The sequence below is a fragment of the Apis cerana genome, linkage group LG6 (genome assembly GCF_029169275.1).
Source record: "Apis cerana isolate GH-2021 linkage group LG6, AcerK_1.0, whole genome shotgun sequence".
Classification (NCBI taxonomy): Eukaryota; Metazoa; Arthropoda; class Insecta; order Hymenoptera; family Apidae; genus Apis; species Apis cerana.
The window spans coordinates 7,398,997-7,425,384 of record NC_083857.1 but is presented as its reverse complement, the minus strand read 5'-3'; the positions used below and the strand labels follow the sequence as shown (position 1 = coordinate 7,425,384).

At 29.5% G+C, this 26,388-nt stretch overlaps 1 protein-coding gene and 4 long non-coding RNA genes across 8 annotated transcripts in view; 2 read left to right on the top strand and 3 right to left on the bottom strand.

The window, feature by feature from the left end:
* The window catches only part of LOC108001539 (RNA polymerase II elongation factor Ell), a 117,149-nt gene that overhangs the window by 69,340 nt on the left and 21,421 nt on the right, over positions 1 to 26,388 (top strand). The gene's annotated exons all lie outside the window — the stretch shown is intronic.
* LOC133666242 (uncharacterized) lies at positions 56 to 4,907 on the bottom strand. Its single transcript, XR_009830091.1, has 2 exons — positions 1,893 to 4,907; positions 56 to 1,777 (listed from the first exon to the last, which is right to left on the bottom strand). It is a non-coding gene; the product is annotated as an uncharacterized LOC133666242 (long non-coding RNA).
* Positions 8,437 to 11,576, bottom strand: LOC108001547 (uncharacterized). 2 transcript variants are annotated; one of them, XR_001766733.3, is made up of 5 exons: positions 11,453 to 11,560; positions 11,100 to 11,285; positions 10,803 to 11,016; positions 9,581 to 10,672; positions 8,763 to 9,303 (listed from the first exon to the last, which is right to left on the bottom strand). It is a non-coding gene; the product is annotated as an uncharacterized LOC108001547 (long non-coding RNA). The 2 variants fall into 2 exon arrangements; XR_009830082.1 differs by having other exon boundaries at positions 8,437 to 9,303; positions 9,581 to 11,016; positions 11,453 to 11,576.
* LOC133666237 (uncharacterized) lies at positions 11,680 to 16,429 on the top strand. Its single transcript, XR_009830083.1, has 2 exons — positions 11,680 to 12,195; positions 12,315 to 16,429. It is a non-coding gene; the product is annotated as an uncharacterized LOC133666237 (long non-coding RNA).
* Positions 15,373 to 25,996, bottom strand: LOC133666240 (uncharacterized). Of its 2 annotated transcripts, XR_009830087.1 has the most exons (4): positions 25,393 to 25,996; positions 24,142 to 25,226; positions 23,805 to 24,035; positions 15,373 to 22,686 (listed from the first exon to the last, which is right to left on the bottom strand). It is a non-coding gene; the product is annotated as an uncharacterized LOC133666240 (long non-coding RNA). The 2 variants fall into 2 exon arrangements; XR_009830086.1 differs by having other exon boundaries at positions 23,805 to 25,226.

Genomic DNA, 26,388 nt, shown 5'->3' with positions numbered 1-26,388 from the left:
TCCAAGATCTAACAGCTAAGAGTCTTATTTAAACAAAAATTTCATAAATCATCAATTTCTATATCTCAAATCAGTTTTATTTGAAATCTTTCAATTTGCAATTATGTCTCGTTATAAAATTTTATAAATTCTTAATAATTTCGTATCAATTTAAACTTAAAATCGAATTTTATAAACTTGAAAAAGAATGATATTAAAATTACATATTTGTTCCATTTGTTGAAAAACAAAAATAATAATGATTTTACGTGTTTCCTGTTGCGAGATGAAAACTTGAAAAACCGGAAGAAAACTGGAACTATTACAAAAGCATAATCATTTAAATAAACGGCATTATGACATTTGCACATTGAACACCTGCGCATTCTTTGAACGTATCAAAAGGATTACATTCACACCTACACGCAACATACTTCACAAATCGTCATACATAACGTTTTCATTGTCATGTCATACTTCTCATAATTTGACAATTATTCTATCTTCTACTTGTATTCAAATAATTATTCCTTGCTGCTCGTCGCATCTTTCCTTCTTTGAAATTGTTTTATTTGTCCAAAACAACATAAAATTACACAATTCTGTATCGATCAAATTAAAAAAAAAAGGAAGAAGGATTTTGAGAACTTAAGAAAATTAAGAACATAGAGCATGAACTATGCAGTAGATAGTAAGGAAGATCCTTCGCAATTCCTAACATATCTCCACAAAAAATCGTACGATTGAAACAGGATCGATCGTCGAGTGGAAAGCACACGCGTCGTGTTTCTGCTCGAGGATCGCGAAAACTCGGGGTCACGTTACAAATTCCGCTCGTCGTTGGATATAAAGTACAGGCCAACGATACAACCAAGTTGTAAAATTAATCATATGTTGAGTAGTTTACGGATGCTGAAACATGTTGTGATGCAAACATCGACTTAAGTGGTGTGTTTAAATTAATCGCTCGTAACGTTGGAAATGGTAAGCTGATGTTTCAGCAATGATTGTGAGCCATTTGCTTAACTCACCGCTTAAATCGATACCCGCGAATATATTTTCAACATTTAGATAGATCGTTTAAAGTAATTATCAGATGAAAAAAAATTCGAAAAAATTGAAAAGAAAAATATACAATGTACTTAAGTGCAAAGTATCACCTTTGATATTAGTCTATCATCTCTTAGTGATTTAATTTATTACCGATTATATATTCGTTTTACCACTATATATATATATATGTATCGGTGAAAACAGACGTCACAGACTCGAATATAATCTTCATCCCTTAACTCCCTCGCGTTATCTTATCGCCTGTGTTTGTAGAGCGGGAAAATTAGCCGCGGGGCGAGGTTGGTTTATGCAAAACAAAACTTCCCTGTTGCGTTATCTGTTTGTGTCGTTTAAAATTCATCATAGCAAACCGGGAACGTGACGAAAACGATAATTTTCTTGTGCTTGTTTTATGGAAATGAGTGTATTATTAGAAGATGGGAGGAAAAAAGGGGGGAGGGGGGAGAAACGAGCGATTAGATTCAATTTAATTGTCGTTATATGAGTTAAATTATTTCTTTGGCGTTTGAATGACTTTCGAATATTCATCCGGGATATTGATTGATGTATACAAAATAAAAAATTTATTATCGCGTTTGGATTTATTTTTATCGAGAGAATTTTATGCATTCATTCGTCGATTCTATTTTTAGGAAGATAAGATGAAAATTTTAGAAATTTAAATTTTTTCTCATCGAATGTTTCCTTGTCGATAAGTTTAGGTTTCTGAACTTTGCCGAGCGATCTGTTAAATAAATTTAAATAAGAAAATTTAATATAAAATTCGAATATATATATATATATATATATGTATAGTTAAATGTGACTCATGGAACAAATCATCTTACAAAACAACTTACCATTTAAATCTTTAAATGATAAGACTCAGATAAAGCTTTGAAACGAAGTTGTAAAGTGACATTAACATGTCTAATGATAACACTAATGAGTTTTATATCATGTTTAAAATTTTTTAATTCACAACAGTATCGTGAATAATTTAAATTACTCTTGTTTCAAAAGCTCACGAACTATATCGATCGTTTGATCAATCGAAATTATATATTACGCGCAAATAGGGTTTTAAAAGACCGGACTCGGCCGTGTGAATCACCGATTAACGACGTAACGCGGGGATAAATAGTGTGTCAGTGGGTTAAACCGACGTCCTGTTATAAACTGGAGATTTTTCCGCGGAAAACGTTTCCACGTCAAGGAACGGGAAACGATGGATAGGTTAACCGTGTATTCTTATTTTGAGATCGCTCGAGACCGCTTCCGTCCTCTACTTATCGACTGAGCGTTTTCTTACGCCTCGTTGGGGATCAATTAACGTCCCCACGCAGTCGATCGTGCGGTCGTAAAGGCACGTGGAAAGTTCTCGAGTGGATAACGAGTGACAGGGAAAAAGTGCATCGAGTTGAGAAAAAATTAACCTCCGGTTATATTTTGGAAGATATTACAGGATACTTCTTGAATTGAAATTTAAGAGAATTAAGTCTTCGAGGAACCTTCTGAATTTTTTAAGCTTTCTTATTTCGAGTTTAAAGCCAATAATTCGATTCACTTAGCAAATTTAGTTTCGTAATACTAATACGTGGAATTGAATGGTACGTGGAATGGGATTCAAAATAATTATTTTTATATCTCGGTTCTATGGGATATATATCGTTAGAAATTTTATAATTTAATATTATCGAAAATTTTATAAGATGAATGAGTAATTAAACTTCTTTTCAAACAATATGTCACATATAGATACGCATGTTTGAAAACAATGCTAAATATTTATATCGTAAGTACACCATTATCATATGCCCGTTATCCGAACTAACCTGCACCCAACAGTTCCATTGCATTATCACTTCCATGAAGATAGTATATGGCAATCAACTTGAGAATACCTAATGCTTGGTCGTAATAACAGCGGAAGAGAAATTGTGATATCGTGTAACGAATATATCAGATTAACTCGTATTGTGGCGCGATCCCTATTTAACTCGCCATAAGTTGGAAAAACAAGCTGGAGTATCCGACATTTATATCACATTTTTATTAAATAACCAGATTTCTAGATTTGAAAAATTTTGACACGCACAATAAATGAATGATATTTAATTTTTTTTCTTGATAAGATATCCATAGTATATCGTTGCAAAAATGGTATAAGTGTTGTATTTACGATCTAATTAAATCATCAGATCGTGATAAACAAGGATTGTTCTTATTTTGAATTTCGAATATTTAAGATTAAATACATGTAATTATGAAATATTAAGATCTCACGATTTCAAATTTTATTCTTGCCGAAAATTTGGACAGACTTGGCCAGAGATAACTGATTTTAAAAAAATTATATATAATCGAACAGAATTTCGAAATTGGCAAAATTTTGCAATCGAGACATAAACAACGAAATGAATGACGTTCGAATGATACAAACAATCGTGACTTTTGATAATATATTTATTAAATCAAAATCTTTGTAATATATATTTCGTATCGTTCGTGTTATTGAAACACGTGCAGTCTATGGTTCCATGAAATAATTCAATCTTTAATTCTGCTACGTAGTATTTAAGTAACACGATTTTGGGTGGAAGTAGTTATATAAAGTGAAAAGATTCCTTTTCAATTTATCAAGTCTTTTTAAAGAATATTTTAACCAATGCAGTTACTTTCACTTACTTGAAGTGTAATTTATAAATGGGTAAAAACGATGTAAAGTTAAATTTCATCTGTAAATATTAATCTCGAAAATTGAATAATATAGATTACATTAAATCATTCGACCTATTATAGATAAAAAATAGTATTATCCTAACTTAAGCAAAAATAATTCAACGTATAAATAACGACTTAAATTTTTATAATATCTATAAACCTTCAAAAATATTCATTTTAACAGTATAAACAGGATTAAATCGATTTAAGTGATAATAATTTAGATAATTCAATTGTTTTGTATGACCATATGTTTGTGATAATTATCGGTATATTTATAACAGCGAATCTTATTTGTCGTCCAACCAGAATCTTTCTTTCTTTTTAATTTTAAAAAATCCACATGGACGACCCACGCTATAAATGACGGGTGAAGAAGACGATAAATGACCGTGATGAAACATATGTGCACGACCATCGTCGTATCACGGTCACGGTGAAATGCATTAATCGTCACCATTTTTCTTCTGTCTGTTAATAATTGATTGGAGAATGGAGATAAAAAGATATTTATAGAGTTACTAACAATGCATTTATAAAGTAAAACAATTATTCAATCATGCGCATCAAGATTTTTCTAGTTTTCTTAGAAATTAAAAACAAATAATAGTTTGATAGAAAGATCGAAATCGATCTTATTGTATGCAAATTAAAATTCTTAGAACTTGACATCGGTAAATTTCGATCGAATTTTGAGTATTAAGTAAGTACAATACTTCGAAAATTTTATCAGTAACAATAAGTAAAAAATAAAATATTAAATAAATATTTTAAAGTTGTGTTGTGTGTAGAATGAAGTTTGATAAATTTTTCTTTTTTTATTTTAAATGAAGTTCAAAGATCGTGAAATTTTATTTTCTTAAAAAATTAATTTCAATTAAAAGATTATTCCAGATTATTCTTTTCGATCAAATATATGTTTTATTCGTGCAACATTATCTTAATTATTATTCATCACTTTGGCATGAAAATTATTTCGCGGAGCACAAAAAAGTAACTACTTTTTATCATTGATAAAAATATGAAATCTTGTTTTTCCATTCGCAAACGTTTGTCACGCGCAAATCAGAAGCATGTGCACCATTAACAAGAATTTAAAAGAGAAAAGAAACTATACCAATGAATTCGTATTGAATAAAAAAAAAGATAAAGAAAAAGATGTTATTAACTTGAATAAATGATATGTTGGAATTTTCTATAGACTCTTCTATATTAATTCATATAGATGGTGTTTTTTTAAATTATTTTCATCATTTAATTAAAATCATTCAATTGATTACAAGATTAAGAATTATATTATATTGTTTGTAAATAAATATAGATACTTATAATATCTTATGATAATTATTTACCTATAGTAATAAGATCTTGCACAAGAAATTTTATGCCAATATCCATGTAACATTGAATGTAGCAAGATCCGGTCATGTTCCCCTTCCATTCACTGTTGGATGCTATCTTTAACTACTTACTTATCTCATTGGTTACATATCAAGGAGAGACGGTGTTATTCTGCTGTTTTCAATATTTGTAAAATTCAATTAGATTGGAGATTGCACTAAATCAGTAATTAGAATTCAAATAATTTATGATGATTTTTGTAAATATTTTATTATTTTTATGAATATAATTTTTCATTTACATATAAAATATATTATCTACAAGATATGTTGAAAATGCTAATTTTTACATATTTTTAAATTACTGTTTTTCAAAATTTACAAAAAAAGTGGTTTAATTATTTTTATGTTCTCTCCATTGAATAAGAAAAAATAAAAAATTTTTTCAAAGTTTATTTTACTTACTTCAGATATGGAAAAATAGCTTTTTGGATTCTCTAAAGTTTCTCAGCAGTTTTCTAGTACTTGGATGAATCATATGTAATCCTCATTGTTTTCTTGAATTTACTGTAAAAGTTTTTATATGGTCGACATTTCATTTCTTTAACTATATTTTCCAACTCGTATTGGAAAAAATCTTTTACTAAGAAAATACTTTAATATAATATATAAATTTCATACAATGATTTTTATTTTTTTACAATTAATATTTCATTTTAAAGAATATCAAAATTTTGAAATGGAAATTATAATTTTCAATTTATTAATTATCAATTTATTAAATTCGTTATCGTTATATTTAATTCATGTGATTTTTACAATAATATTTCATTCCATAAATCGTATTATTGCATGTGACACAATATAGTCTTTGGATCAGGTGAACAAAAAAATACGTTAAGTGTCTCGTCTATTATATACTTTGTCCATGATTAAGATTGATAGACAAACGGTAATGTCTCAGTCGGTAATATCGTTGCATTACGTATTGAAGAATGGACAGGAATATACATCATGAAAAAAAAAAAACTTCCGACAATGATGTTCGTTTGTTTCTTTCAGTCAATTAAAATCGAACCGCTTTCGAACCGTTTACATAGGCCATGTATATCGTAATTGCTCTGTAGAGAAAGTAATCTCTCTTTCTATATACTCGTTTATATATATATATACATACATACATATATATATATATATATATGTATATATGTATAAATATACATATATTGACTGGATGGCTATTGTGTCGCAATGGTGGCCAGCGAACAGCTCGTTTTCCTTCGTTCGGTTAACGGTTCGCGTCTCATTACATACTTCTTTCGTATATAGTCCGTTGTGAAACACCCGGTAGAAGAGAATGCGATTGGTGAAACATTGGTTTGTTAAGTATATTTACAACGCGTTCATTTCAAGCGGAAACAGGAAGACTTTCGGTGTCATTTGTTCAAATGATCATGTGATATCGAGAAAAATATTTGTAAATTTTTTCACAGTGTCAATATTATTGAATTATAAAAATATATTCTTACGAAAGTAAATAAAATGTGCTAAAAGAACATTGTATATCAATTTTTTTTTAAATTTATTTGCTAAAATAAATTATCCGCTAAAATTTTACTTATATTCTTTACGATCGATCATATTCTGTCAAATTTAAATTTCTTTTAATATATTTTTCTAATATTTTCTGAATATCACGTTTAATTATCAAAATGTTTGTCAAATGTTCTAATTTTAATTACATTTGATAATTATATAAAATTATTTCAAAATTTGTCTCACAATATTTAAAATTTACTTGCAATATTTCATACATTGCTGGCAATGTAACCCCGAAACATCATATTCCATGGCTGCCTGCAAAGACTTCCCACTTAAGATAGATGCACTTGTGCCAGCCAGTCTCGGGAAACCCCGGAGAATTGTTAGCGGGTCTTCAAACGATATGTAATAGAAATTCTTCGGTGGAGAACGAAGCTAATCATAGCGCGGCTGAGAAAAGACGGGGGCTTCGTCCAAGCTCCTTTATGTAAACCTTGAGACTAGATCCGGATTCTTGAGAAGCGATGAGTGAAGGGGAGGTAACAAAACGTGTAACGAGGACAGACCAAACGGCGAATCTGGTAAAGAAAGAGAGACAGATTGATATGGATCAGAGAAAGACGGTGTAAAGAAGTGGGGAAAGATTCAAAGAGAAGGGATATATACTTCTATTCGGTTAAAGAACTGCGACTTGCCATTGCACAGAAGGAAAAAGAGAGGGGGAAAAGCGACTGGAGAGGGAGATCACGCACTTTTAGATCGGCAGGAGGAAAAAGCAAGCACGTCGGCGAAAGTGTTCTTGTGTATTGCGCTCGTCGGCCCTCACCTCCAGTAACGTACAAATTTAATGGCGGCCGCGAAGGAAGAAAAATAAAAAGAACGAATCTATCGCAATCGTATCGCTTGACTTGGATCTTTTTTATAATTCTGATTGAATTGAAATTCTATATTAATTCTCTTATATAAATCCTCTTTTGTTATAAGCATATTTTAATAGAATTAATTTTATTGTCTAACCTGTTGAAAAACCTAACCTATGAAAATAACTTGTCACGAATTAATCGGTCAATTTTTAATAATAAATCGAATTGGATTATTTTTCAACAAAGTATATATGAAAAAGTATAATAAATTCAAAGATTTCATATATGAATATCGTTGAGTATCATAATACTTTAAACGAAATAAATAATTGCCATGATAAATGCCCACACTTTGAAATTCGACTCGCGAAGATGAGTTTAACGCAATTCCGCGCGTAATTACGCGTAACGTCACTCGTCGAGGAAAATAAAGTCGGCAAATAATGCGTTGTTGCTACCACTGTTCCGTTTGCATCGAGAAATGATCGTGTGTGTGTAAGTCGTATATATGTATGTATGCGTTCCCAGCTCAGATCAGATTCGTTTTACGAGAACGCGCCACATTGGCGGCTGGCTCTCCAACGAGGGCCTCGATAAAAATGACCTCGTTTCTGTCAAACGGAGATTAAGTAACTATGTACCACAGCCGCGTTATACTTCCTTTCACTGCAGAACTTTACGCGCATAAGAAACGAGTCGGTCGCCTATCATTTTCTCTCTCTCTTCCTCTCATGCGTTACCTTTTTTTTTATTGGAGTTTAAGCAAAAGACACGAAAATTGATTTTATTGCAATAATAAATGTTTTGTTCTTCGATGAAGCATGATACGTTAAATTTAACTGATTTCAAGATAGATTTTTGTTTCATAATTAAATATTTGTTTGAAATATATTCTTTTTATGAATGGAATTCATAATATATCCCATTAGAAAATGTATAGACACACATTATATTTATGAGCTTTAAATTATAATTATATTCAACATTCTATTAAATTAGCAATTATATTAAAAGTATTAAATTTATTTATTAATCATAAAATGAGAATATTTTGAGTAAAAAAATATATACGTAATATAGACATAATAATATAGTGTAAACTAAAAATAATAATTATGATCATTATTATAATCAAAATTATTTTGAATTATTTCTATCATAAAAAATACGTAAATAATTATAAAGCATCGAAAAGGAAGAAGACAGATTATCCAACTTCTTGGCCGTTACATGACAATGAGAACAAAATTTGAGATAGTTGTTGATGATTTTTAAAAAGTGGATATAATTGCACGTTTTGTGAAATTCGAATGATCGTCTCGATTCACTCAAAGGGGGGAGGATGTTTCTCGCTTGGGAGCCAGTCGACCGTCTTTTTTTGTCTCTCTATTCTTTTCTTTCCTCTCCGCATATCTTTCTCGTCGGTTCGCCAGTGGCTGTTGGTTGGCTTTTTCCTTCTTTTTCTCATTCTGCCTGTTCGTACCCGCTTCTTCCTCTCTTCCTATCCTCCTTCTGCTACATCGTGGCGAAGGTATGTAGGTTGTGCCACATCCTTGCCCGGAAACCGTTACCTTGCTGGCTTTACACTCAATGGAGCTCGCCATACCGTTGTTCCCCATACACGAATTTCCTTTAGCTTCGTTACTAGCTACGCACGGCGCCTTTTCTCCTTGCTGACTTCCTTAGAATCGTTTTTCTTTTTCCTTCCTGTTTTCTTATTTTTATTATTTGAATTCTTTAATTGTCATCTAAATTTATTTATCTTTACATTCTTATCATTTTTTATTTTTTTTTTTCATCATCTAGAAAAATTTATTATTTTTGTATTTTTTTTGTTATTTAAAATTTAGATTTTAAAAAAACATTTGAAATTTTATCTTGATCTGTATTTCTTTTTGGTTAAAATTGAATAATCATCTTTAAATATAAAAATATTTGTTTGATAGTATTAAATAAGAAAATATATGAATAATAATAATAATATGATGAATTAATTAATTATGATAAATTGGAGAATTAGTTAATTGGTGATTTTTTTCAAGAATAAGAAAATTTCCTATGTATTATCATATTACTTACTTGTTATTCTTAATATTCAATGCCATTTCAAATTTCATTTAAGTATTTAATAATTGTAAATTGAGTCATCTTCATATAAATGATGCGTGGTATATACAGTATGTACATAAATATTCGAAGGTAGGTAGCCAACTTTTTGAATTATGACTCAGCTTCACGATATGGATTTGAAAATATTTTCTTTATGAAATATAAGCAATTTTTGTTTACTGAAACGTGTCGTAAGAATATTGCATTAAAGAACAATTGCTGAGATTATTTTTGAAGCAAAGTATTCAGTCGGAACGATATTTTCAAGGACCATCAAAGATGTTAAAAAATTCCTAGAATAGTTCGAATATTATACTAAGTTAAAATGCAGAACAATTATAAAAATATCATAATTCGAATACTTAAGATATTTGCATAAATTAGAATTTGAGAAAATTCCTCTCATTAAATTCATCAATATAATTAATATATTGTAATGAAATAATTTCATTATAAATAAAAAAGTTTAAAAGCAAGAATTTATGGGTTGAAAAAATAAATCTTCTCAATTCACAAAACATATAATAAACATTGTATAATTAATAATTAAATTAAATATTTTTAATTTATAGATGATTAATTTATTCATCCTCAAATACATTTAATATATTTAAAAATTCTTAGAATGAAATCAAATCTTCAATTCTTTAATCTAAGGTTGAAAATAAAATTAAAAATGAAAATAGTAAAGAAATGTTCCAGCGAAACGTCTTAATAAAGGTACATTTCCAAGTTTTCTGATTTCTAGTTGTCTGTCATGTTCTCTGGCTTGTTTACAAACGATACGTTGCTTCGTGTGACACCTGATCATGAGTGACATTCCACCGATTTCCGAATTCTCGATCGCATACGCCTTGACTCTATCCTTATTTAGCCACGAGAAATCTCATTGCCACTTGGCTTTCTTTTCTCATGTTTTTTACTGTTAGTTTTTCCAATGATATTTTTCTTATTTATCGATTACTTTTATTTTATATTAAAATAGAAACAAATAAAAAATTATTTTATTATGAAAATAAATATATCATAATAATTTAATGTAGAGTATATAATTACATTTATCTAAAATGAAAAATCACTAAATCAATTTTAAAACGATAAACTAATTATTTATCAAACTTTTCACTATCGAATAAGAATTAAATCGAAGTAGAAATCGAGGATAAGAAATCACATAGGACAAGAATCATACTTGATTCTCCAACATTCTTCCACTTTTTTACACGCGTGTAATTAATATGCAATTATTATTTCATTTTCATCACTTCATTTTAATCACAGTTCATAAGACTATTTCTGCTTATAAAATGTCGCCAGCCATTTACACTTTTGTCATCTCTTCTTTCTCCCCTTCAGTCGTATACCATTTGCAATTACTCCAGTGTATCCATTAGTCCGCGAAAGAACTGAGGGATAAAAAAGAATGGTTAGAGGGATGAAGAGCGTTGAAATTACGCTTTGACAGAGCATTAAATAACGAGCATCATACGCGCGTTTCACGAAGTGTCTCGCTACATCGTTACAGGATACCGACGTAAACGCCGTGGTTAACATAGCCTTTGCGCTGCACCACGGTGTGTGGAAGTGGGCCGAGAAAATTATTTATACGTTGGTCGACACAGCTGATCCTCCACTGCGCGTGCACTCGCTGCCCTCCTCTACCTTTTCTCTTTGCCTGTATTTTTGTGCAGCGAGCCGACGAAGACAGAATCATTCTCGCACAAAGAAAGACGATAACGCGATCATATTATGAAAGAAAAAGGGAGAAAGAATTAGAAAGAAAAACAATATAAAGAGAAAGAGGAAGGGAAAAACAGTATGTTCGTATATATATATATATACCCAATAGGCAGAACGAAAAAGCATATTCGATCTGGTGCTTGCTAGAAATAGCGACGAATAGACTGAAATAAACGCAACCTCGCAACGCGCGTCGACAAAGGATCTCTCTCGGTTTCGTGACGCTGTCACCGATCCCCCACTCCTGCCGGGTTCGCTTTTTCTCTCTCCATGCTTCTCTCTGCGCAGGTCTCTGGCATCGTCGTAAAATTACCGGTAAATTGTTTGACAGGCTGTGCTACCATATTGTTTCTTAGAGTCAAGTACTTTTCTTTGTCTTTTCTTGAGGGGAGATTAATTAATCGACACGCGAAAGTTCCTTCTTTTAACATTTTCTCCTGAATGTGCTCGAAAAAGGAAATATTTCAGTGGTTATTCGGTATATGTTCGCAAAGTTACAGCGTCCATTTAATGGACGCACGGATTCCCGCGAAAGTACCGTACTTTCCAATCGTAACTCGTATTTCTCGAAAGGCGCAGAGAAGGATTGTTCAAGACAGAAACACGATTTTTACATAACGCCCTTGCGGACAAAATATATTTGTGATTTTTCTTTATTAACGAGTTAATCCATCATAATTGATATTCGCAGAAGAAATGAAATACGCTTTTCGACGCCTATGGTCATTATCGTCGCTCTCGACCGGGATCGATTTCGCAACGGTGTCGGTTACGTGCCTGTTTCAAGAACGAAAAAACGCGAGATCCGGGGCGAATTCGGTGTCGCACGAACGCGGTCAATTAACGTTAGTGTTATTAAATTACGGTCTCCGAAAACGCGGAGAAAGTTATAAATGATAACAAATAATATTATTTTTCTACCATATTGTATCGATTGATATAAGAATCGAACGACCTGTTGCAGTTTTTTTGTGCGTAATGGAAAAACAGAAGCATCAGTGGCGACGAGACAAGGGTATAATATTGACGAGCAGTGACGTCACGCGGCGCCCCGTTGTCGGATTATACGCACAGCATCCCCTTCTCTTTTGGCACGTCCGGCCGAACACCCACGCGTGCTTTTAATGCTACCCGTGTCATGCTAAATATTGCACTTACCCTCCAACGGGATGATTAAAGTTTATTTTTGCGCGGGGATTCATAATTGAGTTACGGTGGAGATAGAATAATTTCATGAGATTATTCTCGTAGATCCGTTTATGCCAAAGTCCATTACGAGTATTTTAAACTAAATTTACATTTTTGTATAAGATCTATTTTTTAATAGATTATTATATTTCTTATATTTTTATTATATCTGTACTTATTTATATATTTTATTTCTATATATATAATTTCTAATATTACAATATTTTTAATTATTACATATGTTGAAGTTAAGTAGATAAGAATAGGTATAATATAGATAAAAGAAAAAAATATTGATGAAGCTTCATTATAAATGATTCATTTATTTCAATTATATTCGTTTGGAAGAGTTTTTAGACAATAGTTTGAAAATTTAAAGAAATCAAGTAAGATGATAAAATTTAAAATCAAATATTTTTTTGCTTTTTATTAATAAAAAAATTATATAATAAAATCAGATAGAATTAAACTTTAATAATAAATTATCTAATGAAAGATATTAAATTCTTCTAAATTCATAATTTTATTTGAACCAATATAAAACCAAGATAGTTTTTGAAGTGCAAAGCAGCTTTATCTTTGAAAAAATTCTTGAACAATTTTTAGTAATCAATGGAAGCAAATTTGAACTTAGAAAGATAAATCGTAATATTTATCGGTCGCTTATGATAAATTCACGTCATGATAAAGCGGAAAAGAAAAAAAACTAATACTGAAAGAAACAGCTGTTACTATACTAACATTAATCGGTGAAATCGCGTGACAATGTGCAAAGTACAAGTTTCTGTTTATCGAAAGTTATGTCTGTATTCCCTTCTGTCGATAATGTAGATCACTATTTTTTTAATGTTTACGTTATTGTTTATTATTTTTAATGCAACAAGTTGTAATACATTGTTAGTTTTTCGTAAATATGATATTCTTCAAATATGATTTTTTTAATTTTAATTTACTTTGAAATGATAATCGTTTTTTTATTTTATTTTATATACAATGTTTATGTATATTATTTATATATATTTCATGCAATATATTATTATTACTTATTCTAAAGATATATAAATTTCTTATATACGAATTATTTATAAATTAAAAATATTTAAAAGTAAACAGAATTAGACGCTAAGAATGTAACCTTGAATAAAATATAATTCATAATGTTATAGAGCGCAACATATGGCGCAAGCAGTTTGAAGTTTCTAACCTCACTTTGTTTTTCAATAGAAACTTTGATAGATTTTATATAACATTAAATACATTGGAGATCTCGGTTTTTACTAAAAAAAAAAGAATATTTGGAATATTCTCGAGATTTCCTGTTTCCTCTTCATAACTAAAAGGTACAATTAAAAACGTGATATTTTAATACGTCGTATTAAACAAGACACGTGTTTTTTTCGCAACAGTATTGCAACGTATATGATATCAAAATATAAATATATTTTAAATAAGACAAGAAAAAATTTATATAAAGTATTGCACAATTTGTAAATATATTTTACGTGTATTTTATCAGATATTATTATTATTGAAATTTTTATTTGATTTTGAATCAATACGCGCATCATATAATTCAATATATAAAATATTTATATCGATGTTATTTTATTATCTATAAAAAATTTATTTTTCTCGTTATATATATTAAAATATATTAGAATATATCGTGTTAAAATATTTGATCATAATAAAGTGAATTTTATATTTCATATACAACTTTATTTATATGATTTTTAAATATTAATTGAGAATCTAATAAATAATTATTATTAATTTAAAAAATTTTTGCAACTGATATGTAAATTTAAACGTCCGAAAAATGAGAACATAGCATACAAAAGTGTTATTGTATTTTCATGTAAGTTTAATATGTAAAATAGAGTATCAATAACAGACCATGTCAACTAGCATGAGTAGAGATGTTATACAAGTCGCGCATAGATATGAGAATCAGAGCTCGGTAGATTCATAACCGTAACTTGACTCGTCTTCGGTACTATCGTCTCGTTGTAAACAAGTCTAAGCAGTCCAGTGTGCCTGCCGGCGCTATGTAGGTTACTATCGCAACGGTCTGCGCCTCCTCGACCCGCCTTTAAGGTCGTTTACAGCCAGTAACCCGAATCCACTTCTTCTCATCATTTTCTTTCTTTTTCTCACTTCTTTTTTCGCTCTTTTACCGTTTTTCGTAATCCTTTTGAATGATTGTTTTATGTCAAAAAATAGACAAGTTTAGTTCGACATTATTGCAGTGATTTCTAAGTAAAACTATTGCTCTGGCTTTTAAATTACTTGATTACATAGAGAAAGTTTAAACTTTCTGAAAATTTTAAAATAAAAATCAAGAACACAATTAAAATTTTTTGAAATTAGAAAAAATATTATAATTATATGTTGATTCTCTTTATTGTATGAAACTGTTGTTACTTAAATTACAGTTTTTTCTAATATAAAATTAAATGAGATTATTTACATTAAAATATTTTATAATATTCGATTAAATATTTATTCGCGATATTCCTACAACCATTTGCAATAATTTTGCAATAATTTTGCAATATATATATGCAAGAGGCATTACGCATAGCGACCGCGTAACGCGTTTTTCGTACGATTCCTTTTTCCACCGGTAGCGCACGCGCTGATTAACCTCGTGGTTGGTTCCGATGTGCTTAGCCAATGTTGTAGCAGCGCCGTTAGCTACATGACGATTTTTTGTAGTGGTAGTGCCACGTATACATATGCGTGCACTGTTGCACACTATTCAATGCGCTCCAAGAATTACCAAGTAGTGGAGTGTCACGTGACACCGTCTTGTGGGTATATAAAGACGACCGATTGCTGGTGGAATCAGCCACTTGCGAACTGGCTCCGAGGTTCGTGTTATGGCTCGTTCTTTTGATACTAACTAAAAATTTCGGTTTAAGATTGTTTATCTTAAAGTAAGAGAATCATCGAAGAAATTATTTCCTATTGTATTACTTACGATACTATTGAGAAAAAAGTGAAAAAAGAATCGTATATATACATAAACAAATAGCGAATTATAAAAAAAGCTCATGGGAAAATTATTTGAGGTAGGTCATTGATTTCAATGACGAATAGAAAAGTGACGTAGCCCGATTGCTTGATCGTCATAGAGAAATGGACAACACGCATGCGCGAAACGTTGCCCCTATAGCAAGAAGTTCTAGATGTGTATATCGCGAATGCGCATGCCTACAGATCATAGAAATATATATAGATGTGAATATAAATATACATATATGAATACACGACATATAATAATAACATGTAAATATATATATGTGAATTTTGAGATTTTATAATCAATATAATCAAGAATTGACTAGATTATCTATAAAAAAACGAGTCGAGTAAGGTATACATATTTTCAAAGTGGAAAGAGAGTTACCACGATACCACGATAAAGATCTCATTTATGCGCATGTATTTGTTACGTCTGGTAAAATATGTGAACGTCCTACACTGAAAGAGAGAGATAGAGAGAAAGACGCATGTGTCAGAGTCTGTGCATCGGTTCCAAGGCCCTCTCCGAGCACTGCCTCCCGAGGATTTCAACTTCTTTTTGTCCGGCGTTCAAGGTGAACCCGTACAAGAAAAAAATTCCTACGTTCTCCTGATTGTCAGATAGCAATGCGGGACAGAAAATATACTGACCTACTGACTTTTTCATAAGGGATTTCCGGTATTAGTTTTCAATTGCTATGTGTTATAATAATAACTACTGATTGTCATCATCCAATTACAAGATTATTAAAAATCTTGTTAAGTTTTGTAAATCATTCGTTACACATGCATATAGAATCTTGAAATCATTACTTCAACAATTAATTAAATATTAAAAACTACAAATTTCATTATCAAAATTCATATACAGTGCAATTTGAATATCAGAATATCTATCGTACACATATATATATATATAGAAAAACAAAACAAAAAGAGACGAAACTTTGTCTTTATAGAAATTTTCTGATGTTGGATACAAAGTGTCACAATTAATCGCAATCTAAATCCCATCATGATTGTCGTGAAATGATTAAATTTAATGAACGCATTAGATCTTAGGCGTTTATGGATCGCCTTAACGTACAAACGAAGAAACGATCAGTTGATTTCGCGACCGCCCTAGCTGGGAGTCTGCTAATAAAAGACGTTGCGCAATCGTGGACGTTGGTGTTGCGCCGTAGATAATAATAAGAACGTAGACTGTCGAAGTGGAGAGATCGGGTAGGGGAGAAGAGAGAAAGAAAGAGAGATAGGACCTCTCTTTTTGCCTCCGTGTGTGTTCCTTCTTTCGATACTGTCGATGAATAAATGTGTGCATACGCGAATGCACATAATATTTTGTCGCGCATGAGTTGTTGCGAATCACAGCGGCCGCGCACTAGTGCACTGGTGCAATGAAATCGAAGAGAAACTCTCGACTGAACCCATATTGTATTTATGGCTTCTTTCGAAGTATGGATAAATTCTTTGAAATCTTTAAGAAAATTATAGTTTTTTATTTTTAATTTTTAATCTTGTTTTTTTATCTTTTTATCTTGTTTTGTTAAGAAAACATTTTTTTTATTTTTTATTTGGTGTTCATATTTCTATTACATTCATAATATTATTCACTTTCGTAAGAAAGAAACATTTTGGAATCATCTATATTGAGAATCAAAACACATTAATTAAAATGTGAAATTTTTATCATAATATTTATGATGGAGAATTATCATGAAATTGTTTTGTCGAATAACATTTATTTATAAAAATATTGACGTATATCTCGGCCATATTGTCAATGTCCATACTCTGCCTTTCTTGCGACCGTGTCTCTATTTTACCAGAAAGGAAAGGTTGTTTGATTATAGACAGATGGGATGCAGACAACGTACAGAGGCACGTATTGAGGAACAATTTCTCGGCAATCATTATACGTGATAGATATATACATGAACCAATATACATTTCAATGTGACCACGAAGGTCTTTAGTTTATCTGGCAAAAGAGAGAAGCTACGAGAAATCCGATCGCAATTACTTCCGGCTCGCCAAACCATCTAGAGAACGTTGAGAAAACGGAAATTCACTTTCTTTACCTTGGCACTATAGTATCTCTATCCGTACCTTTATCTTGTTTTTTTTTACTATTTGTTTCTCTCTATCTCCTTTTTAAATGACGATTGTACGATATGCATTCATGCTCATTTATATGTATACAATACATCACGGTTCGTTTTACGAAATGTTCAGGATCAGTAGTAATGTTCCGTTCAGTAAATAGATAAAATATTACCTGCATTAAATTTTTGTAGATTTTTCACGGATATCTGTGTAATTGTGTTAATAATTATTATTGATAATCAGTAATTTATCACCTTATCATGTGCAGACTCGTGATAGAAGATAATTAATATACACAAAGATAATTATTATCGAGAGGTACGCTTAAAAACATTGTCTTAAATTTAATGTTCAGTCAAATTAAAATTATACGAAATATTAATTTTAATCGAATTTCTTTCTTTTTTTTTTTCATTTCAGAATTTTAATTGTATACTTTTTTATCGTAAAATAATTTTTTATCATGGATGACATTTAGAATGAAATTTAAAGTTTAAAAATAAAAATATGATTTAAAACAGACATTCAACGCCATCTGTTTGTAATTCACTGATTTATGATATTTTTTGATATCTTTTAAAATTAATATTTTCATAAATACTGATATAATGTACAAATTTAAATATGAAACAAAATTTATTTTTCGATTTAAATATGCTGAGAGCATTATAAGCAATATTTATGTTATCTATTTAAAATGTGCTGTACTATTGTGAACAAAACGATCAATTATATATAATTTGTGACGTAAATACTCGCGGTAAAAATGACGAAATAAATATGCATACCACAGTCAGAATGTATTCAAAGCTTTCGTTCGTTCTGTTAAAATTTATAAATGGATTTCATGTGGCTATTGCGAATGTAATTTTATCTCATTTCTTTGTCGACAAGGCTTTAGAGTCGCATTCATTTGAAAGAAAGTTGATATCGTTTATTTCAGATGGTAGAACGTGTGAAACTGTACCGTCTGTTCATTAATATAGTAAAGTTGTTGTGCGACAAAATCCAAAAGAAAAAATCGTGTGTTTCTTATTAAATAACTCTAATACTATTTCACATTAAACGACAGAAAATGCTCTTTTGTAACCAACTGGAACACAGGCACGTAAAACTTGTGTCCTGTCCTTTTTCCTGTCTCGTTTTCTCCCTTCATTTTCTCCCTTTCCCCTTCTTCCTTGTCAACATTACGCTCGGCTTGGCAAACAGTGACAGGCACAAGCATACGAAGGACGTGTATCTATATAAATTCAACACATGCGCAAATTGGCACCAATACATCTATATCTACTTCAAAAGCCGTTGAACGTGCGGTTAGTTCTTTCTCTTTTTATCTCACTATCTTGTTTCCTTCGTTGTTTTGTTCACTCTCTTGTCCACGCATACTCTCTTTACTAGTAGAATAAAAGGAGACAGTAATAACCATGGCTCAGACTCGAGGCGATCGTTTTCATCAAATGTTTCGAATCATAAACGTATATCATTGGCTGTTTAAATTGTTTTCTATTTTTACTTGTGTTTTGGTGTATAACAACGCAAAAAAGAAATCAATTATATTTAATTCAAAGCTTGATTGTTTTTCTGACAATGGTATATAATGATAATTGATAGAATCGAATAACTTGTTGGTTGGAGGTTAGGGTTGAATTCAATCGCTCGTCAGTGTTTCGATATCGTATTATGATCGTATAATTTTTTGATACAGATATATATACTTATATTTGAGTATGGGATTAGTAAGTTTCATTATATAAAATTTAAATCTAGTTTTTTTTTTTTTATTAGACTTAGGAATGATATCTTAACCTTGAATTCTGAAGTTTATTTTATGACTTTTTGTAGTATTATTTTTATTTTTGCCATAAATAGTTTATTTTTTTTTCGTTTTTAATTCATCATAAATAATTATACATTTTATATAATATATAAAATAATATTGCATATATTAAGATTAATAATCATGAAATTTATAATATTCTTGATTAATTTACAATAATATTTTGTGGTTAACTTTCATTCAATTTTTTATTTATAAATATTTATGTGTTTTAACGAATATAAATTTTTTTTAAGTATTTTAAAGAAATAATTAAAAAAGATTATTTATAAAATAAAAATAAATTCTTACATATTATAAAGAAAAATTGTGTTTTAAGTGAATATTATATCGAAGTGAATTAAAATAGCAACTCGTTGACATCGAAATTAAAAAGTGAAAAAAATTACATCGAAAGACGAAGAATCAAAAAATTAACCTCATTCGTTCTACGCAAAAATAAGTATGTTAAGTATTTTTTTAATACATATGTTATTTGTACATTTATTAAATTCAAATATACATGATTTTTAATTTTCTTGTAATACATAATTTAAGAATGCAAACACAATATCTAAATAAATCGTAGAAATAATTTTGTCATGTCGCATACATTCATAACCTATATTTACAAATTTCATTTCACGTAATTCATTCGCACTCAGATAAAACATGATATTCTCGCAATCTTTAAAATGCTGTTGTATAGAACTTTTTTCTTATTCATCAAATATGTTTTCATTATTATATTCGAATGACGTCAATGCAATTACTAGTTGCACATTCAATAGTCTTGAGTCTCGATTCTTGAAAATTCCATTGCTATTACAGAAGATTTTAGTTAACTCGAATCGATATTATTATATGATTGAGAATAATATGATATTTTTGAAAAGAATTGAACACGTTATTGCAGATATTAGCAATGAATTTATATTCAAAACAAATGTAATCGATACGAGAAAAAACATATTTTATATTATTTTGCATATGTCAAAAAAACTTTTGTTAACAATTCAAATGTCAAGAAAAAAGCTATATTATTTGAAAAATTATTTAAATATGTCGATATCATATATCAAAATATTCTTCTGATATATCTATGCAATTTATTCTAATCATATTTTATCGATCGAGCATTTGTGACGTATATATATAACACATGTTTACGAATGTTAAATCAAAAATGAATTCTGTTAAAATATTCGCGTATAAAATTCTAAAAGGTTTATCCCCGGACGTGACCTCTTTCTTGAGATCCATGGGAAGGAGGTCTCATGGACTACATCACAATCATGTGATCGACGACGAAATATAAAAGGCGTACACCGGAGCCGACACGAATTGAATTGCAAAGAGCCCCGGCAGACTGACGCGTTGAATCCTTTTAACCCTTCGTCAGGTCATCGATAATATCTTTTTTCTTATTATTTCCCACGCCGTTGTGCCTTCAGCCTCTTCTTCCTCGTTGCCACTGTAATTTCGCTTGTTAATTTATTTAATTTATATCATCATATGCATCTCGTTCGCAAAAGCATTGCCACCAATAATTTTCATCCTCTGGATTATTCCATTATATGCTTCTATCGACAGTTTCACTCGATTTATTGCATAATAAAATAAAGGAAACGAGCCTATGATGCGCCACTAAATTGCAACATTTGGCGTTATACGTGAAATCGATATAGAGCTGGTAATTAACGATGACATTTTATCATTATGAGAATTGGTCAATGACCGTTATGCACTATTATCATGTATTATTCATTATTCTTATCAATCGATTATTATTAGTGTTGCATCATTATTATTTTATACATATTATGATATTACTATTCATTTTTAAATTTATGAACTGTGAAAAATAAAATGAAAAAAAAAAATGTTAAAACGAAAATTTAAATTTTACGAGTGAAAAATGAAAAAAATAAAAAGATAGGACAACATTTCTGAGCAATTTTTTTCAATTATTTTTTATATATTCTATTATATTTAGTTTTATTTTAAATTAAGATTTCCATATATTATTTCATTATTTCATTATTATAGACTATAAAAATATTTCATGTTAAACATTTACAATATGTATTAAGAAACACATATTTGTTAGATAAAAAAATTTGTTTTCAAAATAATTCAGATTTCATTGTTGCTAATTGGAAAGAAAATGTGTTATTGGAAAGAAAGTGTCTTATAATGAAAATTATATAAAGAATTATATGCATTTATTGTACTTATATTTTGTAGTGTCTATTAATTATACTATGTGCAAATTATTAAATATAATTTTCAACAACAATCGTTAACTAGATTTTAATAGTCTAAGGACTTTTAAACTATTAACACGTTAATGTAAAATATAACGTTGTTGATAAATAATTTGCGTTGAAATTCGATATCGTACGATAACCTTATACGATTTCCAATTGCCAATATTGTCTGTTAATTGATACATTAATCAATATCCGACATAGTTTTTAAAATAAATAATAAATTGAAAATCTAAAATGTTAAGATTAAATATTAAATTTTAATAATTTAATTTTAACAAATTGAAATTTTTCATTTTTTAAAAATTTTTTTTTTTTAATCATCCTATAATTTATTCAATAATTTAACTTTATTTTCTGAGAATTTCTTAATTTTATTAATTCATATTCTTGAATTAATTTTTTAATCGACAGAATATTAGCACAATTAGATTATATAATTATTCATAAATTAATCAAAATCAGAATAAATTAAGTTTGTCTTTAATTTCATTATAAAACATAATTTGCAATATTTCTATTAATAGTAAATATTTTAAGAAATAAAAGATTAATAATAAATCTTAAGAAATTCCTAATATTTCTTTTAGATTAATTTATTTTATAAAAATTTTTATTTTATCGATAGAGATATCATTTCATCAAAATGAAATATATATAAGATCGAAGTGCAGTACCGTGACGTGAACACGCGGAACCCCTGTCCTCGAAACAGCGCCAAATTTGGCTGTCTCACGATTGGAATTGGCAACCTACTGACACACTAATCGGTGCGCATCGACAAGCTCTGTCATGAAATCGCATTTTCTCGAAGCCGAATTAGGCGGCTGTGCAAAATGACTTGTTCTCAGACTGAAATCGTTTCCCCGATGACGTAATCCCGATACTTCTTCATCGGCCTAATTGCATTTCGTGTTGTAACCCTTGCACTGGAAGAAACAGGTTATATATAACGATCATTGTGAACGTTTAATTCAACTTGTATGCGAATAATTCATTGAAATTGGCAATCGTTAATTTCAATTTCAGCTAGTTTAACACTTTCTTGGAATATGAAAGAAAAATAGTAATTTTAATGTTCAAATAAGAATAAATCATTGTAGTTATCGAAATATATTGATGGTTTTACGCTTGTTTATTTTTTTGAGCAATTTCAAATTATTATTTTCAAGTTTTTTAAAGTAATCATGTAATTAAGAAAGACGTCACGTCATAAAAGATATTTATATATAGAATTTTTTTCTAGAAAAAATTGAAAATCTAGTTTTTGTTTTAAAATGTTTCAAGGATATAGATTATATATTATAAATAATTATAGAGATTTGCATTTTTTTTTATGTTTTCTTTTCAATAAATATATTTTTTTTTATTTTTGTCACGCATCATTAAATATATCTTTATTAACTTTAAAAAAAATATACTTGTTGAATTTTTGACCGAAGTTAATAGCTTCATACTTAATATTTATCATTTTGTGTATATATATATATATATATATATATATATATATATATATACCACAAAAAAATTATTTAATGATGCTTTTAATAACTTATTTGACTAACTAAATAAAACAAGTATTACAATCGTTTAAGAAAATATGGACAATATAAGAGCGGATGCAATTAGAGAATCGAATCGCGAAAAGAAAATTCCACATCTGATATTTTTATCTCGATCGGATTCTCGAACATATTCGATGTAACAAGTAAGCAAAAAATAGCAGGAGATTCTTTATCAATCGGTACAATCAGTTGGAAATTGATTCATGTATAATATAGCGTAGTTAGAAAAGCACACGTGGAAAAGCCGATTTTAAAGGCCATTCAACAGCAGCATCGTTTGAACAAGATGACTCAGAAAACACATTATTTATAGAGTCTTCTGCTCTTCTGTTTCTGTCGTGCAGCGAGGTGAATCACAGGCGTCATGAGAATACGGAATGAGAAAAAAAGAGAGAAAGACAGAAAGAGAGAGAGAAAATGAGAGAAAGAACGCAAATTACAATTGTCCAATTCGAAATTTTGCATATGTCATGCTTCACTACCTTTTGCCCCCGCGTCCTCCTTTCATACGAATTCCTTCCTTGTTACGTATCTGTTATGTGACCGAGAATTTTGGTTTACGCGCGCCAGGAGGATTTGGCCGAAAGTGGGCCGGCTTGATGATCAGTGAGGAAAAGTACATGATAGATCTTTAGAGAAGCTATAACTTAGTTCAAATATTTTGTGTTCAAGCGCGATAAAACATTCATTCCACTCTCGCGTTTGAATGTTCTCTGTAAAAAAGCACAGTACATTAAGAATTAATACGTAAAATAGACTTTTATGTAGTAAGATGATTATAAGCTTGAAATTTGGAAATAATTGATCTTAAGTACTGACACTAGCTATCCAGTTACTGATTCTGCGAATTCTGTGGTTGCAACAAGTAGACAAGATCATACGCACTTGATTCACAGATAAGCATAAGGGGAGAAAGTATATAAGTATAATAGTATGGTTTCAAGAGGGTGCCGTTATTGCAGATAAAAAACACTATAGAGGGATGGATACTGATCCCTTCGATGAATAGACTGGTAAATGGTTTGTTTGAAGTAGACGATTGTGTGGCAATATCCGTGTGAAATGATGGCAGCAGTAAATTCCGAGTGGTAGATTTAGTTGAATCGTTTGATAGTTGAAGGAGTTCCGTAATAAAGAAATCTAATGGCTGGTATACTCTTTCTCCCTAGTAATGCATTTTTTTTTTCGTGTGTTCCGTTTTGTCCTTTTTATATCGTGTATTTTATTTTAGATTTATTTGTTTATTATCTCGTCATTATAAAGAATAACTATAAAAATAGAAATGTATGTTTTTATTGCATTTGGATATATGAAGTATTCATGTTTACGATAAACTTTACGATGTTCTAACTTTAGAATGCTAAAGTAATAAATGTCGAAACAATGTATAAAAGTATTATCTAAGAAGATTACTTATATGGAAAGAAATGAATCTTCTTCAGTCTTTTTGAATAATCTCAATTAAATTCACAATACTATTCATATGATATGAAAGGTCATTCACAAAGTACAATATAGTCATCGTTTCTGGCAATTGTTTGCCGACATATCGACAAATTAAAATATAATATCACGTATCCGTGTAAATAACCAATTTAATGGCTATTAAAATCAATCGTCTACCATGTAGAATGTTAATTATTCAAATACTTTGACATCAATTTCCTTTTCAAAACTACATTCTTGTATTGATTTTTTATTAGTATTTAATTTTTTAATAAAATATGTTTTATTTTATTTATTTGTATATTTTATTTTATAATATAATTTATGACAATAATTTTCTTAACTATGTCATATTATTTAAGTTAAACTTTATCATATATTTATCTGAATTTTAGATTTTAATAAAGGAATGTTTGTTATTTCCAAAATCTTTATTAATTAATCTGTGGATAAATACACTAAAAAAAAAGAAAAAAATATATAAATTATATAGATTAAATACATATAACAAATATAGATTATTATATTAATGACTTTCGCTTTATAAATGTCAACCTAACCTAAATACCAAATCTAATCTAAAATACATTTAAACGTTGAATATATCTTTGAGAAAATACTTACATATCAAAAATATTTCATCGTTTGATGAAAATGATACCATCGAATTCGATGATTGAATATTATTTTTTCAAATTTCAATAAATTTATCATCAAATCTCACCAAAGTCTCAAATGCCGCATCCGAATAAAGAACTTGAATTATTCCACACTGGTCAATTAACATTCAAATGTATATCAAGCATGACTACGTGCGCACGAATCACGTGTTGAAGTGCATGCACGTCGAATGTGTCCCTGTTCATAGCTCGTCTAAATTGTGCCGCATATCCAAATCAGCTTCATTTTGCATGCGACCAGCGAACCATCGTTACCATCGCGTCTCGCGCGATTATCGAGAGCGACTTCGATTGCTACGCGCATGCGCATTGCGAATCGTTCCATTTTCGTCCAGTTCCCACGTATGAAACGTGTAAAGCATGATCTCGAAGGAGTTTGAAATCTTAGAATGTGTTTAAATATGGAAAGATATATTATTCAAATTTAAAGTGATTGTTGAGATTGTTACTAGCTGCTTGTTTAAATTTAATTTGTAACCACGTAATATTCAAATTATATTATATATAAACTTTTAATATTCCATTATAATACTATCTAGCGAAATTGATTAACAAATATAAAAAATTTTTATTTTTATATTTGTTGAAAAAAAGAAAACAATTAAATAAGATAGTGCAGAATTAACTTGAGCAGATTCAATTAGGGAGTCAGTTAAAGACAAATTCTTTCGAGTAAATTTCGTCAATCGTTAACCTGAGAATATAGGTTAACCTAAAACTTTTAAAACATTAAATTCGCGATAATCCTTTTTCGATCTATCTTTACTTATAATATTAATTGAAAGCGTCTTAGAGAACGTGCTTGAAATTAAAAATAAAAATGAAATTTTATGGAAGATATTACACAATTTTTTTACAAATATATATATATATATATATATATATTTAATATGTAAAATAATCAATATAAATATAAAATTATAAAATAATAAAATAAAGA